The 17,568-nt window shown below is 39.9% G+C and overlaps 1 protein-coding gene and 1 pseudogene across 11 annotated transcripts in view; one reads left to right on the forward strand and one right to left on the reverse strand.

Moving 5' to 3' along the window:
- Window positions 1–17,568, reverse strand: part of LOC129755132 (bridging integrator 2) — a 186,308-nt gene that overhangs the window by 72,321 nt on the left and 96,419 nt on the right. The gene's annotated exons all lie outside the window — the stretch shown is intronic.
- On the forward strand, window positions 11,345–11,795 carry LOC129758379 (60S ribosomal protein L13-like; annotated as a pseudogene).

Consider the following 17,568-nt stretch of genomic DNA (forward strand, 5'->3'; position numbering starts at 1 on the left):
AAACAACGTCCCGTCTCGATCAAGGATTGCTGCGATCTCCCGATTTTAAGAGAATTAGAAACGTCATTTAGTACCATTTTAGGTATGAGTAAATTCAGATCGAAAGAACGCGTCGAAATCATAGATAGAAAACGATCGTTCAGTTATGCAACTTGTGAAAACTGCCTCCTCGCTCTCCGGAATTAACTGTAATCAAACTTTTTTTTATATTTATATTTTTTTTATTTAAAAAGTAAATTTTACGCCAGCAGATCGAAAAAAATCACAAACTTTAAGCTAGTCTACGAGCTGAAATATCCGCTATAAAACCTGCATCCAGGCGCGGTCCTATGGGGGGGGGGGGGGGGTGATCGGGGTGATCACCCCCCCCCCCCCCCAAGCGGCAAAAACCCGTTACAAAATACCCGCTAAAGCGCGAATTTCTATGAAAAGTAGGAACTTTTCTTAGAAGATGTGCTTTCCAATTTTAAAAATTTTCCACTCCGTGGGGGTGATTATTCAACAAAAAAGTTAATTTATCACTTAAAAGGCTTAATATTGAAAAAAAAAATCGGTCCACCAAACTCAAGCAGCTGTAACTTAGGATTCCCTGGACTGAATTATACCAAATAACTTTTGTTGATAAGTTACTCAACACAAGTGTGTTGTTGAGTGTTGATTTGGAACTTGCTATTAATAAAATGTAGGGACAACTTTTTTTTTCAAATTGTCACTAATTTCCCTCATATGCCTCAATAAACACGAGCAAATCCCAACTAATTTTAGTATCACATCAAATATTCATATTATGGATGACTATGAAAAAAATACAAGTACTGCCAAACAGAAATCGAATATAAAATATTCATAGTAAGAGTTTAATTTTAAAAAAAATCCTCTCAATAGATTTCAGCAACAATAAATCGAAGAAAGAGATTACGTTTTATGACTTTTGCGTTTCCTATGAGTTTTTAGTCCCAAAAAGGAACAAAAAAGTATTTATATCAGTTGTTTCAGGAATTGGTGTTGGAGATAGAGATTCAACTTCATCTCTAGAACCCAAAATCTGCATTCAAAACTACAGTGAGCGAAATAAGAATAGCACCACTATGTGTTTTGCTTGTAAAAATATGAATGATTGGAAATCACGAAAATTTTCTTCTACAGTTTGTTCTGATTTGCTTAACGGATAAATCAAGCATAAGTTTACTTTTTTTGGACGTAGCAATTGGCGTTGGGGGCCAAAAATGTGAAAAAAGGGTGCGAAATAAGAATAGCACCACTTGAGTTTTTCAACAAATACAAGATTATTTTTTAAAATTGACTGTGTAAAAGTGAATAATAATGCTTCTACGAATTATTTGAATAGATAACTGCATTTTAAGGAGTTTTCTAGAATTCCAAAGGTTTTCAAAGGTTTTAAAATTGGGTTTTTAGAGATGCTCTTCTAGCGTTGAGGTATTTTATATTTGAGCTGTAATTCTTTATCAAACTACTTACTTTCTTCATTAAAATGACGTGAAATGATAAACGGAATTTATTTTGAATCAGAAAAAAATAGGTACAAAACAAAAACTTAGATTTTTTTTTCAATAAACCACACTTATTAAAGTTTCAAGTCGTAGATGGCAGCACTATCTTGCAGTTAAAATCAAATTAAGTCTCAATATTGATTTTACAGGTTTATTTCAGCCCATATTCATCATTTTGAGGTATTTTCCCATCACAGCTTTGTGGAAGTTCACGCTGCAGAAAGCTTTTCCGGATTTGCAAAAGAATCACCAGCATAAGAATGTACAACCGCCAAAATTCCTGCTCATCTCAACTTCCGATTCAATTGCAAATCATACCAATAACACTGCTAGCCGTCTGGCCCATCAAGCTCCATCGCAAAGCAAAACTTTATTCTGATTATCGGTAAAAAAATTCAATTTTAGTGACCTTGATGCAATTCTAATTTTGATTGATTTAGTGATCTTAGAATTTCCAAAGCGTTCACACGGTACCATGTATTTATTTCTTGGCCAAAATCATCCAGCACACCCTAATTAATCCCGGATATTCGAAAATGAGCATGAATTTGGTTAAATTGCAAGATAGTGCTGCCATCTATGACCTAAAAATAGAGAAATAGTGTTTGACTATTTAAAAAACATTAGTATTTTTCAATTCCAACCTGTTTTTTGGATTCAAACTCAGCCTCAAATCTATGTTTCATCATTTTGCATCATACTTGTGAATGTTAATGAAGAAATCAAGCAGTTTGATTCAGTTTTATAGCTCAAATATCAAATTCCTTAACGCTAGAGGAGCATCTCTTAAAACCCCCATTTAATACCTCTGGAATTCTAGAAAACTGCTTAAAAAGCAGTTATCTATTCAAATAATTCGTAGAAGCATTATTATTCATTTTTAAACAGTTCAGTTTCAAAAATAATCTTGTTTTTGTTGAAAAACTCAAGTGGTGCTGTTCTTATTTCGCACCCTTTTTCCACATTTTTGGTCCCCAACGCCAATTGCTACGTTCAAAAAAAGTAAACTTATGCTTGATTTATCCGTTAAGCTATTCAGAACAAACTGTAGAAGAAAATTTTCGTGATTTCCAATCATTCATATTTTAACAAGCAAAACACATAGTGGTGCTATTCTTATTTCGCTCACTGTATAACACAAGAAAACAAAATTCACATTTTCCGATGTGCAAATAATTTGAAAACTGATTTCAACTTATTTAGGAGCACTAAATGCTAATTTGTATTTCTTTATCAGCTCTTGTTTCCGCCTTCCGGCATAAATTTTGAAAATACAAGGCTCATTGGAGAAATTTGTGCACTTTTTAGCAAAATTGTAAAATATCAAAAAAATTTAGTAAAAAAGGTATTAACTTTATGATTAATTTTCATAAAGACTGTGAGTAGTTTACCATGAGAAAAACTTGTAGAAGTAAGAATCTTTCCCCATTTTGTAAAATACGAAGATTATCTAGACGAAATCTGTATTGTTTTTTTTCCGGGAATTTGTTACTTTTTAGCATTCTTCCCTCTGACCTGCATCGTTGAATGAATAAAGGATAATGAAAAGATTTAACATATTTTTTGTTGTTCAGGTTAGTTACTTCATCAATTATCATTGATCGATTTCACTCTGAACTGCTAAGTTTTAAAATAACTCAATGCCAGAAAATAAGAAGGGGAAAAAACAGACAAAAAATTCCAAAATCAGTTTGCCACGGTTTTAATTTTTCCCTTGTGAATTAAAACTATCCCCTTATCATTCCACTATTTTTTCAGCAACATGGCATTCTATCATGCAAAACAGTCAGAAGATCTTTTAGTGATTTTTAACCAACACTCCTGGATTTCTAGATCTACAGCAATTATCTCACCGATACTGCTTTCAGCTCATCTACACAATAATATTGAAATTTTAATTTAAAATTTAGCTTAAGGTTTGATATTCTTAATCTGAAAGCTTGGCTATTTCAATTGCAAATGGTTGAAACTGTTCACTGAAGAAGAGTATTAACATTCAGAATTAACCCTTCATTTCATAATTTTCTTTATAACTCAAAATTATTTAAAAAATTGGTAATTATGTGAAGGTGAACAAAGATTAATAACTTTTCCTTGTTATTTATTTTTTGTATTACAATTAAAATTGAAAATTTTGAATGAAAACTTTAAATTCAAGAGGAAATCAAATAAAATTCAGTTCCAGAATTCTAATTTTTTTTTTTCCAGAATTCAGAAAATGATTTTGATATTCGGTTTTTTCATCTTAATTTATATTTAAAGTGTTGATTATATATATTGTGTTTCCAAATTTGAAAATTATTATACCAAATTTCCAAATCACGATTCAGTAAAATACCCCAATGAAGAATTCAATACCCGTTAGTTATGTTTGTTAATTTGTTTATCGGGCTTATCGGTGAAATACTTTCGATAAATTATAAAATACCAGAGCGCTAATATTTAGAAGTTCAGGAAAAAAATGAAGATAGCTTGAATTTTTTTCTACATGTTCATCTCTCAACAACGTGTGTATTATTTTTATTCAAAAATTACATTTATAACGAGAAATTTTTTAAAGAGCTCTTAAAGTGACAATTCAAAAATACCAGATATACCTACAAATAAAAAATAAAACAACATTTTTTCGCAGTGGTTATTATATATTCGCTGGTTGTTTTATAAAGGGATAACCCCCCCCCCCCACTCCCCCTGCCCCCGCAACCCCTTCCTTCTTCATTCGCTCACTCAAATGATTGTTCATCCTCCAGATAATAACGTTCCTTTATATTGACTCATTTTTGAAAATTGAAAAATCACCCCCCCCAAGAGCCGACTCTAGGACCGCCCCTGCCTGCATCACTGGCTAATGTTATGTCGAATGCTTGCAAAAGAGCTGCTTTTTGCGTATCTAACGAGAATGGTCGGTCATTTAATCGAAGTTGAATTCAAAATCTGGTTTGGAATAAATTTCATATTCTGAATAAATCATGTTTTTTTTTTAAATCGGCTAAAAAAATGTCGGAGTTATTCAACGATGAAATCGTATACATCCAGATGGCGCACTTTGTACTGAATATTTTAGCTTCGAAAGAATTTTTTTTCTCAATAAATACGATAATTTACCATGGGCGCAAGGTTTCACCACCATTTTACTTAATACTTAAAATTATAGCTTTATTGATATTAGGCAGCGTGTAATACACGGATCAATTTATTTGTATCCCACATTTGAGTAACTCCCAATTGAGATATCTTTCTATTGTGACTTGAATTCATCGAAAAGAGTATGATTAACCAATTCAAGAGTAGAACAAAAAACTACAACCACTCAGAACATAACAATCACATCAAATTCTCCATCGTATGGCCCCACCCTTCATCCCCACAACAAATTTGGACAGGCCTGGCCTACAAACACGTTTCTCGATAAAAATGGCACGTGACATGAACGACAAATAGGTAGCCGAAATTTCACTCTGGATTCGCCCGCCGTCGATTGAGTGAGAAAGCAGTCAGAACACCAGAAGCACTATACCTATCACCGTAACTGGTTCGATGTTATGGCGGCCCACCCAGAACCGATCTAGCACCGTGGAAAGTATGAATGAAAACGAAAGCTTGCTTGCGTGTCGTAATGGGAATTTTATTTATCCATTTGGGTCAACACCACATCACAGAAAAGAAAAAAATCTATTAATGCATGCCGGTGTTGGCGTGGTACGCATTTGTGGAATTAAATATGAATAAAAATCATTCGCTGATTGGGTCTTGCGATTTAGGTTAGGATCATATAAAACTAGTAATCAGGATGCAGTCAACCGTTTTAAGAAGATACATATCTTGTTTCAGATTTAAAAAATTCAGAAAGTCTACAAAAGTTTAAGTAGGTTGCAAGCGAAATAACCGTTTTTCGTAAATATTCTGCCAAAATAGATCGTTTACTGATGCACCGGCAATTTATCTTTTATTTCTCTCACTGGAACCAGCACATGCACGTTAGCATTGTGTGCTACTTTTTTGACAACCCTTCGATTGATGCTTACTAACTGTCAGTGGAGGAAAAACAAAAAAGAAAAGACCTGCCAGCTCGATCCGCTTTAAACGAACGGCCGGCAGCGCACTCTTTCCCATCGACATACTTTTACTTTCAGCAGTGTATTTAATTCTAATTTTAGGTTTCATCGCACTAATTTAGAGTTAATCCCGTAACGAAGCAGAAACCCGGTGAGATCTTTTGCCCATGGCGACTCGCGGCGCGGAAGCACAAATAGACAGAAACCGACCGAAGTTGGTTGGTCCGACCGAGACAGTAAAGCTCAAAAACGGCTAACAAAGAAACGTAAAAGATCCGTAAAGTCAGTAGTGCGGTTCCCGAGCGATTTACCGTGAGGTACACAAAGTTTTCCAAATGTTCAAAAAGCTGTGGAATAAAAAAAATATACCGGAGAAGATTTCTGCTTACATGGCGACCGTAAAAAAACAGTTCCAAGAGTTTCAAAAATGTTTACACTTTTTACGTTACGGTTCTATTGATCATTTTCAAAACGAAACTACAGCAAACATCTATTTTAAATTGCTTAACGACATGCATGCAAAACATGTTCTTACATGGCGACCGTGAAAAAATTTCATATAGTTCAAAAGTGTTAGTACGGTTAACTTTCCGAATATTTTTAACATAACAATACAAACACATATTCTTTAAAATTAAATTCCCAGCCTATATCGGTACGTTACGGTTTCTTCAAACGGAACCGATTGAAGCCATTTTCAGCCAAAGATGTTTGTTACCCACGGTTGTTTAATTTTCTTGGTTTTGCTCAGCCAGCAGAGACCGGGCAAGCACCGAATTGCACTTGAGCACGTCAGGTGCCTTGCAGTGTGGCTAGAATTTTTGCTTAATCATTAAACTTAAAAAAAATCGAACTTGATTATTCCTAAACTAAACTTTGTTTAGAAATCACATGATTCACTTATTCACTTTTTCGAAAAAGTAAGGATCGAAGCCACACTACTAACTCACATACTGTTGCTGCGTACGGGAAAAAATGTGCAAGAATGTTTCGAATCACTCGAATCGATAGACAAGGTCGTTAAGTTCTTGTTACAAACGGTCTCGGTACATACGGTAAGAACGATTGTTAGGATATGTGTTTTGTTGTGTACAAGAAGATTAAAAGAACGATTTGTAGGGATAAATGTACTGGAAATTCAATCAATCAATTCCTATCAAAGTGGGAATGAAAGAAGTACTTTGTAGCATAACTGAGCAATGAAGCTGATCCGTACAGCTGACTACAACCAAAAGAACGACTAATTGATCATCTGAGTACCTACACCATATTTGTTGGTTTTATGTCATTCAAATTGAGGATTCCAATATTTGCTTAGATCTGGTTTACGTCTAAGCCAGCGGTCAAGAGATCGAATCTCGGTCACGATATCCAAACAGGATGGCCAGCGAGTTTCCATATTCAATTTCTCGGTTTTTTTCCCTTTTTTCGATTGAGATTTTATGATCTTCCCAGTTTTAAAAAACACGAATGAATATGTTTATGGGTTTTTCTTAACCCAAATAAGATTTTTTTTTTAAATTTTAAACGCAAAGTATCTCAGGAAACGATGATGTATGTTGGGATTTCTTCAGAAAATAGTTTAAGAAGGTTTTAATGCTCAGACTCAGAGGGATGAGGGATGCTGCCAAAATCATCAATTTTGAGTTAGGCACATATACCAATCGATTCTTCATATTTATCTCAATTTATATCTGGTGCAAAACTCTGTTTTTTTGATAATTTTGTCAACCCTTTTTCGATTGACTTAAAACGATGATGTTCCAATTTAAAAACATTTTTTCACATACAGGATTGGACTAATGAGCTCTGATTCCTGAATTCTGAAATTTGAAATACAATCATCAACGATGAATTTCGGGTGAATTACGGATCTTTGAATCGAAACTTAACTTTAAGTTTGGATTCATAGTTCCAATTTTTATTTTCATTCCTAATGCTTAGTTCTAGTTAATTGCTACTGATTCACATCAACTTATTTTTTTTTCTCTGCAATTTTGAGAACAGAATCCGCTGAGTTCTATTCCTCCTGATATTCTAAAATTTTGCTTTGATTCTCGTCTTGAATACTGAGTGAGGTTTTTCATTATAAATTTTAAAATGTATGTAGAACCTGACTTCTGGGTGCTTGATTTTAAATTTGGCATGTTATTCTAAATTCTGTTATCTAATTTTGATCGCCGCTGAAATCGTATTAATTTTAATCTGAATTGACATTTCAGCAATTTTTTATAGAAACTAAATAGAATTTCTAAATTCTGAGTCTGAATATGCAATCCAATCAGAAAAGTTTAATATCGTTAATCAAATTTTAAATTTGAATAAAGTTCTATGGCTTGAATTTGCTTTTCAAATCCACTTTTTCAATGGGATAATTTCTTAATGTGATTCGTAGCATACACTTTTACGATCTGTATTTTTTACATTTTCTAATAAAAAAAGAATGCGATTACAAGTAAAAGCGCAAAATGTATAATAGAATTAAACAAACATTTGGTATCCCGTTCTATCTTTTGTGAATTTTAATACTGAACAACCGTGTGTAACATGGTGGCCACTCATTTTCAATTTTTCTGTTTTCTTGCATTTCCCCCGCATGATTTTATGAATGTCCGACTCTTATAGGTTAAAAGCTGAATTCTATTGTGAAAAACAATTTTTTCAACCATACGAGAACCATACGTTTCAGACGCTTGTCAAAAATTTGATTTTTCTTTTTTTGGACAAATTTTTTGTTTATTACACAAACCAAAAAATTTTGATATAATTAGATTATTTTTTTGTAAATGTTGTATTAATGAAATAAAAATGTGCTATGTGTACCGAATATTGTGATTTTTTATAAATTGTACCTTTCATAACCCCAATTCAAAACAGTAAAAAATCTCAATATATTTTGGAACTGGAACACTTCAGGGCACTGAAAGGTATGCGCTAAGCTAAAAAATCTCGATTTTTCAAGAAAATCTCGACTTATGCCCACTCTTTCTCCATGGGATTTAGATCCCAAATTTATATCTTTTTTGAGAAATAAAATGGTGATAGGAATGAAATGTAGAATTCAATCGGTTTATTTGGGGGGAAAATGATCTATTTTCCAGGTTTTGATTTGAAATTTCAGGTCTTCTCTAATTATTTCGGTCACATTTTCAATTTCCGCATTTCCCGGTTCGCTGGCCACCCTGTACATAGTACTATTTTTGTGAGCTAGTGGTTTTAGCATTTGTAAAATGCAAGCCATCATATCCTTGAAAGATGAACGCATTAGTGTTAAGTAAACAAGATCTCTTCAAAGAAACAAGAAGTTCACTGTGGTCCTATTTGTGTTTTTTTGTTAGTTGATCACCCAGGTGGTAAATCCTTCTTACGGATTGCATTCCAAGGCACGGCACGCCTCGCGGCTCCCCAGTATGCTACTCTGGGTCCATGGGTGCAATTGGTCGACTCTAGAGGCTACAATGCTCATCGGCTTACTCGGTTTCAAGTCAAAACTCTAGCATATACACTGCCGGCCAAAAGTTTGGGATCACCCACTAAAAAACATGCAAATTTTGATCGTTCATATCTCAGCCGTCTTAGGACATATTGCAAATCTTCTGATCTCATTTGAAAGATAATGAGCAATAGCTATTTCGGAGTTATTTTGCCTAAATATAATGTTTTAGTTTTGAACTTAAAACTTAACCTAAAGTTATAACATTTTCAAAAAATCGCACTCAATATTCAAAGCCGATCATCTCGGGAGAGGGTGGACCAAATCTCAAAATTTGAGTGGCATTAGAATCCCTATTCTGTACTTCTCAAAACACAATCAAAAAATTTTGTAAAAAAAAATCAAGAATGTACTTTAAATTAATAAAATAGACACTTGAGTTCTCGTCCAAAAGTTTGGGATCACCCCTTTGTATGGTGAAATTGGGATCATTCTTATAAAAACATGCAAATTTATTTTATTCATATCTTTCTCATCTAACATCGTATTGTAGATCTGAAGGGCTCATTTGGAAGCTTAGGAATCGTTGTTTTTTAATAAATTCATTCAAAAATTATATTTTAAGGTGAGAACTATAAAAAAAATCAGAATCATAACTGGGAACTTTCAAAAAAACAATTAATTTCAGGCGATTTTTTATGGTTTTCACTTCAAAATATAATTTTTGAATGAATTTATGAAAAAACAACAATTCCTTAGCTTCCAAATGAGCCCTTCAGATCTGCAATACGATGTTAGATGAGAAAGATATGAATAAAATAAATTTGCATGTTTTTATAAGAATGATCCCAATTTCACCATACAAAGGGGTGATCCCAAACTTTTGGACGATGACTCAAGTGTCTATTTTATTAATTTAAAGTACATTCTTGAATTTTTTCACAAAATGTTTTGATTGTGTTTTGAGAAGTACAGAATAGGGATTCTAATGCCACTCAAATTTTGAGATTTGGTCCACCCTCTCCCGAGATGATCGGCTTTGAATATTGAGTGCGATTTTTTGAAAATGTTATAACTTTAGGTTAAGTTTTAAGTTCAAAACTAAAACATTATATTTAGGCAAAATAACTCCGAAATAGCTATCGCTCATTATCTTTCAAATGAGATCAGAAGATTTGCAATATGTCCTAAGACGGCTGAGATATGAACGATCAAAATTTGCGTGTTTTTTAGTGGGTGATCCCAAACTTTTGGCCGGCAGTGTATGTATACTATACCCTGCCTCTTGCTACGATTCAAGACTAAGGACCTCTCCTCAGACGACTTGAGGTCGGCCTTTACTTGTAACTCGAGGCTCACTTGGTTACCACGACTATCGTGCGCTCCGCCTCTGTTCGAGCAAGGACCTCTCCTCTAACGACTTGAGGTCTTGGCTCCGCTTGGTTTGGCACGAAGCCCTCTCCTTTTTGTCCGTCTGTGTGCCGATCGAGAGTATCTTATCGTGGACACGCGCGTTTCCCGAAGCATACGTCCGGGGCTTTACGAAACTACTCGGATGATTCACGGCGAAGACGTCATCCTACACCGACTCGAGTGACTCACCCGCCGACGACGGACGTGAAGTCACTCTAGCCGAGAATATTTCGCGGTGTAAATACTCTTCTCCCTACGAATTCGACTGCGAAGAAGATCAAGTCTTATCTCCGCAGCTTCCGTCGTAGGGAGCACGTTCTTCTCAGATACTCCCCGGCGGTGGAGGTATCCTACAAAGAGTTCGCGACGTACCTAAAGATGCTCGGCATACGCAGAACGTTAAGTCTTACCTATGTATGCTTTACTGCTAGGATCGGATGCCCACTACTCGAAAGCCCCCTGGCGAAAGGGTATCCTACTCCGGCAACCCTAGGCTTTTTGCCCGCCGGGTGCTGATTGAGAGCAGCTTATCCCAGACTCACACCTGTCACAGCACACGTAGATACTAGCCTTTTACGCTTACGACTCGGATGAATCCCGACGGTGATGTCATCTTACCCAGCTCGAGTGGCTCACCCGACCCAATCTACCCGAGAGTTTTCCGCGGCGTGAATACTCTTCCCCCTAAGAGTTCGTCGACGGGGAAGGTCTTACATTATCCCCGCAGCCTCCGTCGCAGAGGGCACGTTATACTAGGATACTCCGCGACACGGTAACGGTGGAGGTATCCTACACACGCACGCGACGTACCAAGCAGCTTGGCATACACAAAAGGTAAAGTCTTATCTTGGTACGCTTTACTGCTAGGTTCGGACGCACTCTACTCAAATACTCCCCGACAAAGGAGTCACCCTACACCGGTCGCGGTTGTGCGAACACGTTTTACCAAGGGCCCGCACTGTAGCCTAACTCATTCAAGATGGTGAAGGGAAATCATATGATTGCAAATGCCCACTTCCACAAGTACTGGCAGCGACACATTCGGACCTGGTTCAACCAGCCGGCCCGCAAATACCGCCGCAGGCAGAACCGCATCAAGAAAGCCAAGGCCGTGTTTCCACGTCCGGCTTCCGGTCCGCTGCGCCCCATCGTGCACTACTCCTCGCAACGGTACAACACCAAAATCCGACCGGGACGCGGATTCACCCTGGCTGAGCTGAAGGGTTCGGCCAGACCGTCGGCATTGCTGTGGACTCTCGTCGCCAGAACATCCAGCGGCTGAAGGAGTACCGCAGCAAGCTGATTCTGTTCACGATCCACCCGATCAAGAAGCTGCGCAAGGGCCAAGCCACCGAGGAGGAACGCACATGTCCAAACCGATAGTGGTACTGCATGAAACATCCGTGACCAGCCAAAAACTGCATCATGCAGAAATCCACCTCTCCCTGTTTTAGATCCATCCAAAATCCGATGTTAGGGATCAAGCGATGGGTCCACCGGCCGCGTTCCGAGCTGTCCTACTGGTACTGCCAGTTGGACATCAAGGCCTCTCTGACATGTTTCTGCACATCGGGCATGTGCCGGTGCTCGTAGCTGAAGATATCTTCTTCTAACAAAAGACAGATGGGCATGATTCCCGCCACAACATCAGCTGCTACCGAGGACACTGCTCGGTATGCGCTCGCTGATAACCCGTAGGTTCATCAGCCGCCGCACGCTGATAACCTGAGGTTCATCAGCCGATGCACGCTGCAGAGCTTCTGCAGATTACACTACCTGTTCAAGGCTGGCTCTCCGTACTGCAAAACGGACGAGGTCACACTCACCAGGACCCTCCTTCTGCTGCAGCGGATCGCTGAGTTGTTTGACATGACTTGCGAGAGGGTTGCAGTCGCCATTTCCGCTTCTTTGCAGGCGTAGTCGACGTGGGCCGTGAAACTCAGCCGATCGTCGATCATCACCTCCAAGTTCTTGATCGAATGTTTGGATTGGATTGCGCAGGGTCCAGCTGCAATCGTCCCTGTTTGTGAGCAATACCATCTCGGTCTAGTGGTGAGCCAGATGCAAGCTTTTGGAGCGCATCTAACTTTCCACTTTCTCGATCGCTACTGTTGCGAGTAGCCGGACCTCTTCTGTTGATGGGTCCGATGCCAGAAGAATTACGTCGTGGGACTCAGCAGTTCGTCGTAAACGATGTTCCACATTACCGGGCCAAGAATCAATCCTTGTGGAACCCCTACTAAGACACTCACTGTTTCCAGTCCCTCACTAGTCATATACTGTAGTTGGCGATTACGGAAGTAACACTCCACCATCCTACAGATAAATGCCGGAATCCTCATATGAATGAGCGACGCAATCGCTGCCCAACTGACGCTGTTGAAGGCGTTCTTCACGTCAAGGGTGACCACTGCGCAAAACCGGTCTCCTCTCCTCTTCTTAGGTCTGACTTCGTCTGCTCTTTCGATGACACGTCGAATGGCATCCACCGTACTGCGGCCTTTCCGAAAACCGAACTTATCGGATAGGCCGTTTGCATTTTCGGTGAATGCTGGATCCTGATCTGGACCACCTTCTCAAGCACCTTTCCAGCAGTATTCAGGAGACATATCGGGCAATAAGCTGATGAGTCACCTGGTGGCTTGCCCGGTTTTGGCAGGAGCACCACAAGCTGCCGCTTCCACTCGTCTGGGAAGGCTCTGCGAAGTAGTTCCACCTCCCCGTGGTGCAGAGTGGAAACGTGTCTGCAAGTCCGGCGTATTGCAGATGTACGGCCAAGAGAACTACACCAAATCCACTAGAGGCTGTCGACGGGTCTGCCAAACCCGCGCGGAAGAAGTGGTGCACCCGGGTACTTAGGTACCAGTACTTGGGTGTGTGCGTGATGGTCCAACACGCTTTCGGGGGGTCATGGCCCTGATATGCGGACGTGACCGGAGGGAGAGCGATCGCCAACTCGTTTTGCGCTTCGGTGGGTATAGACCCGATTCGCAAAATGAGTAGATGCGCAAAGTAGTGGCCAATGGTGGGCCGATCACTTAGGGACGTGTTTACACGTCAGTGTCCGAGAGGCACATTCTGCCGGAGGTGTCAGGGTTCGACACGCGTTTCGAGAATTGATGCGCCCGAACCGCGAGTGTGACCTGATGAGGGCGTTCTATAGCCCGATCTGCACTTCGGGTGGTCAAGCGCCCGACTTGAAGATCGGGTAGTTGCGCTGAGTGGTGACTTAAGTCAACACTATTTGTGAGTTCGGAGGAGTCTGAGTCCTACACGTGGCCTAGGGGGCTTACCCCCCCCTACCCGCGTGTTTGAACAGAGAAAGTGTCGTCGACAACTCGCTTTGTGTTTCTGGATCTTGGACTGGATTCACAAAGTTAGTAGTTGCGCTGCGTGGGGACCTCATTCACACGATGAGACGTCGGGTCCTAACTCGTCAGAGGAGGGGTCGCGCATCGAGTTGTGTTAGAATGAGGTTATGCTGACAGAGGATTCGGAAACGAGTATTGCCTTGGAGCGCACTAGCGCGAAATGACCTCCCACTATTGAAGCAAAGTGTGTCAAACAGTTCGAGGTGGGAACAAAGGTCAGTGGCCCCAGGTGGACTTTATGACGTAGGGGGTACAGTGTTCCTTAGCATTGTATCATGAGTCGTCCAATTGCACCCATGGACCCAGAGTAGCAAACTGGGGGGACGCGGTGGCTCGCCGTGCCTTGGAATGCAATCCGTAAAATGGATTTACCACCTGGGTTAACAACTAATAAAAAAAAACTCGTCTGGGAAGACCTTCTCATCCACATACTGTTTCAGTAATGACCGGAACATTTCAGGATGTTCTATGAACGCGGCCTTCACGGCAACGTTAGAGATGCGATCCAGACCCGGAGTCTTGTTCAGCTGGAGGGACTTAGCAATGTCCCGTAATAAAAAAATGTCCCGTAGTTCGTCCAGCGAAATCCGCTCCTCTTCACTCGTATCCCAGTCGCATGGGACCCTCAGCCATGTAACTTTCTCGTGCTATGGGAACAGCTCGTTGACAATTTCTCACAGTTTGTCCGGACACAATTCCTGTGGTACACCTCCGATCCGCGTCATGCCCATGACAATCCTGTAAGCGTTGCCCCATGGGTTGTCATTGGCGTCCTCGCAGAGTTGCCTGAAACGTTGCCAATCGCTGGTCCCTTTTCATCGTGTGGGTATTTGCCGATTTTCATCCGAATATTTTTTATTGTTAGTTGTTTTTTTGTAGTCACGGGCTCCCAAGATCCGCAGCTGACCCACTTTCTCGCAGGAGTACCGTCGTGATGTTGTTGTGTTGGGTCCAGACGCGTTTTGAGCAAATTATTCTATTGCAACTTTTGTTGACTATTGAGTTTAAGAATTCAGTTTCAGAAATATGATAACGGAAAACTGTAACGAGCACATAGACATTAGATAAACGTAAATATTAAACAGCAGAACCGACATGAAAATAAAATAGATTTAATTTATATTTGTGAACATTTGATAAAAAAAAGAGCCAGATAAATGGAATAAATTCTTAAATTATAAAATAGAGCGAAGTATAATAACTCCTTCTACAAATTGCCACCCTAACTCAGTATCCATCAGTAATTTTGATGATCCTAATGATTCATGCACACATTTGAAAGCACTCGGCCAACCGACCGACACGTCTCCTGAGTAGGAATCATGGCTCAAGAGTTGTCTTCCAGAAGACTACTAACTGCAAACTTGTTGTGTGGTAGGTGAATGACCTCTTTCGGGGGTCTTTTGTACACTTAGGTTTGGGAGAGAAAAAGATGGGCCTTCAAATTCGGATTCGGAAGGGGAAGACAAGGCGTCATCGTAAATACATGGAAAAGGGAAACATTCGTTTAACTGCTCGATTAGACTTTCGTATCGGGTAGTTCCGGTAAGAAGTTGAACTAGTCTCAAGGGATCTGATAGTTGATGCGATTACTCAATTCACTTACTCTTGAAGTTCAGTTGGGATAAGATCGGTTAGTAGCGTGATAATTCCCTAATCTAACTCTTTGCCTGTGATCCTCGAACCAGTGCTTTGGTTGTTAATCATTTTTTATATTCCCTTCAAGCTTACGATAAGGCTAATAAAAGTGAAGAAGGTGGAAGTGTGAATGCGTAACAGCTTGTGCTTACGCCGAGGTAAGGTGTGAGAACATTGTGTATTTAGTCGTGAACATCACGTGAAACGTCACGCCGTCTTTTTTGTGACAGGTTTGAAACACCCACGTGAATCTTCCCAGAGTGCCTCCCAGCGTCGCCGAAACGGAACGAGACCCGCCACAGGCGGAACATTAACTTCGAAGAGTCCACGTTTCCAGTCAGAAGTCAACTGACGGGCGGGCCCCGCCATTACCATACAACTAGTCCTCGTTGCTCAGAATCATCGCAACCCGCAGCAAAACCGACACAGCGATTGCGACCTGCGGGTTAGACCCGGAGGCAGAATCGACTGCATCACCGTTCGGTCCAGCACCAGCACCACCTGCATGTTAAGGTGAAGTCTCCATCAACTGCCAATCCGCACGTGGCTAAGGAATCCCAACAAAGGTTCCCAGCAGGTTGGAATCAAAAATGGGGGAATAAGTTTCCTCATAACCCCCGTCTCCAATAGCAGCAAACGTGAGTACTCACCCATAGCCTACTATATTCGCTAGCGATTGTTCATGTACATGACATTTTGAACGGCACGCAACTTTAGCCGCTTATGTTGCGATTTGCAAATTTCGTCCCGTAACATTTTTTGGACGTGAAATAAGTTTATCTTGGACTGGCGAGCCGGAAAAGTAGCCAATTTCCACCCCCGCACGGAAATTTCAAATCATTTAATATGAGAACTGAAGATGATCGATCACACCGGATAATGGACCAACAACCAAGCTTCTCCACCGAATGAATGTTTCAGCAGTTAGAATTATAAACTGAAATGAAATGGTACACCAAACAGTAGAGGAGATCGCAATAAACATCATGTAAATATCGTAAGCAATTTCGTACTGCAAATGCTAATCTAGCGGGAATGTAATACTAAAATGATGACATGATTGAGGTATTTGGGAAAGGGGTCACAGGTTATTCGTTTGTTTCTTTGGTTCAGATTTACGGCGGAGATTGGCTGCGAAACCAATCACGATCTTTTTCCATTCCTGAGCAAGGTAAGAGGGTGGGAATTCGTTCGTTAATTTTCAGATTGCTTTAGTTTAACTTTTCATCGAACAACGGATAGCTCCCCTTTCCGTGAATTTGCGGGCTGTTCTCGTCTTCGGGGCGGATTCGAAATCGAAGCCGAAGTACGGATCCCTTTTTAGAGTCCCTTTCGCTTCTTCCCCAAAATAGGGGATCAAAAGGAACTCGCGACCGAGTCTCATTCAGCTGGGCAAAACAAGACTAGGTGGGTGGTCTTCCGTAAGGAAGTGGCGCTTAAGCCATTCACTGACGAAACGGAAGCGTGTCGGGCCTCTCGTTATAAAACGAAACGTTTGAAATCCTCAGGGGTTGAATAACATATGGAAAGAATTTGCTTAACGAATATCGAATGTTTCCTGTTGATGTTAGCTGTTCGAGTTCACTTTTACATCCGGAAAAGTTCCTCAATATTTCAGCCTAAACGGTAGTGATTTCTCTATTGATCGTCGTAAGATTGTTACAGCATGAATGCACAATTTTTTTTTGTTGCTACATCATAAATAATATTAGGTCAACGTTTATTTACATAACTCAAATCCAATCCATAAAGGGAGATAAACATTTTCGACAGCCTAACAATTCCTAAAGCTCAACATACATTTAGCAAATGCAAACAGCAACAATCAAGTTCTCGGAAACAGTCCTTCACTCCAAGCTGCCAAATTTAGGGCAAGATCTCCGAAATTTGGAAAAGCCTAATTCTCATTCGTTGGTAAGAGCTTGAACAAGCCTATTATACCGACTGATACCACAATTGCTAAACCAATCGGTATTCCTGTCACTGCTGCTGCCAATGATATCTTGAGCTGGCACGTGCTTTGAGGATTTTGCTTTTTCTTGGCCATTGCTCAGGAGGTTTTTTTTCGAAGCAGCTTGAATAATAACAAACTAAGTCATCCGTATCATGATAGCACGCGCCAAGTCCAACAAATGGGACAAAAAGGC

Source organism: Uranotaenia lowii, chromosome 3, assembly GCF_029784155.1.
Source record: "Uranotaenia lowii strain MFRU-FL chromosome 3, ASM2978415v1, whole genome shotgun sequence".
Classification (NCBI taxonomy): Eukaryota; Metazoa; Arthropoda; class Insecta; order Diptera; family Culicidae; genus Uranotaenia; species Uranotaenia lowii.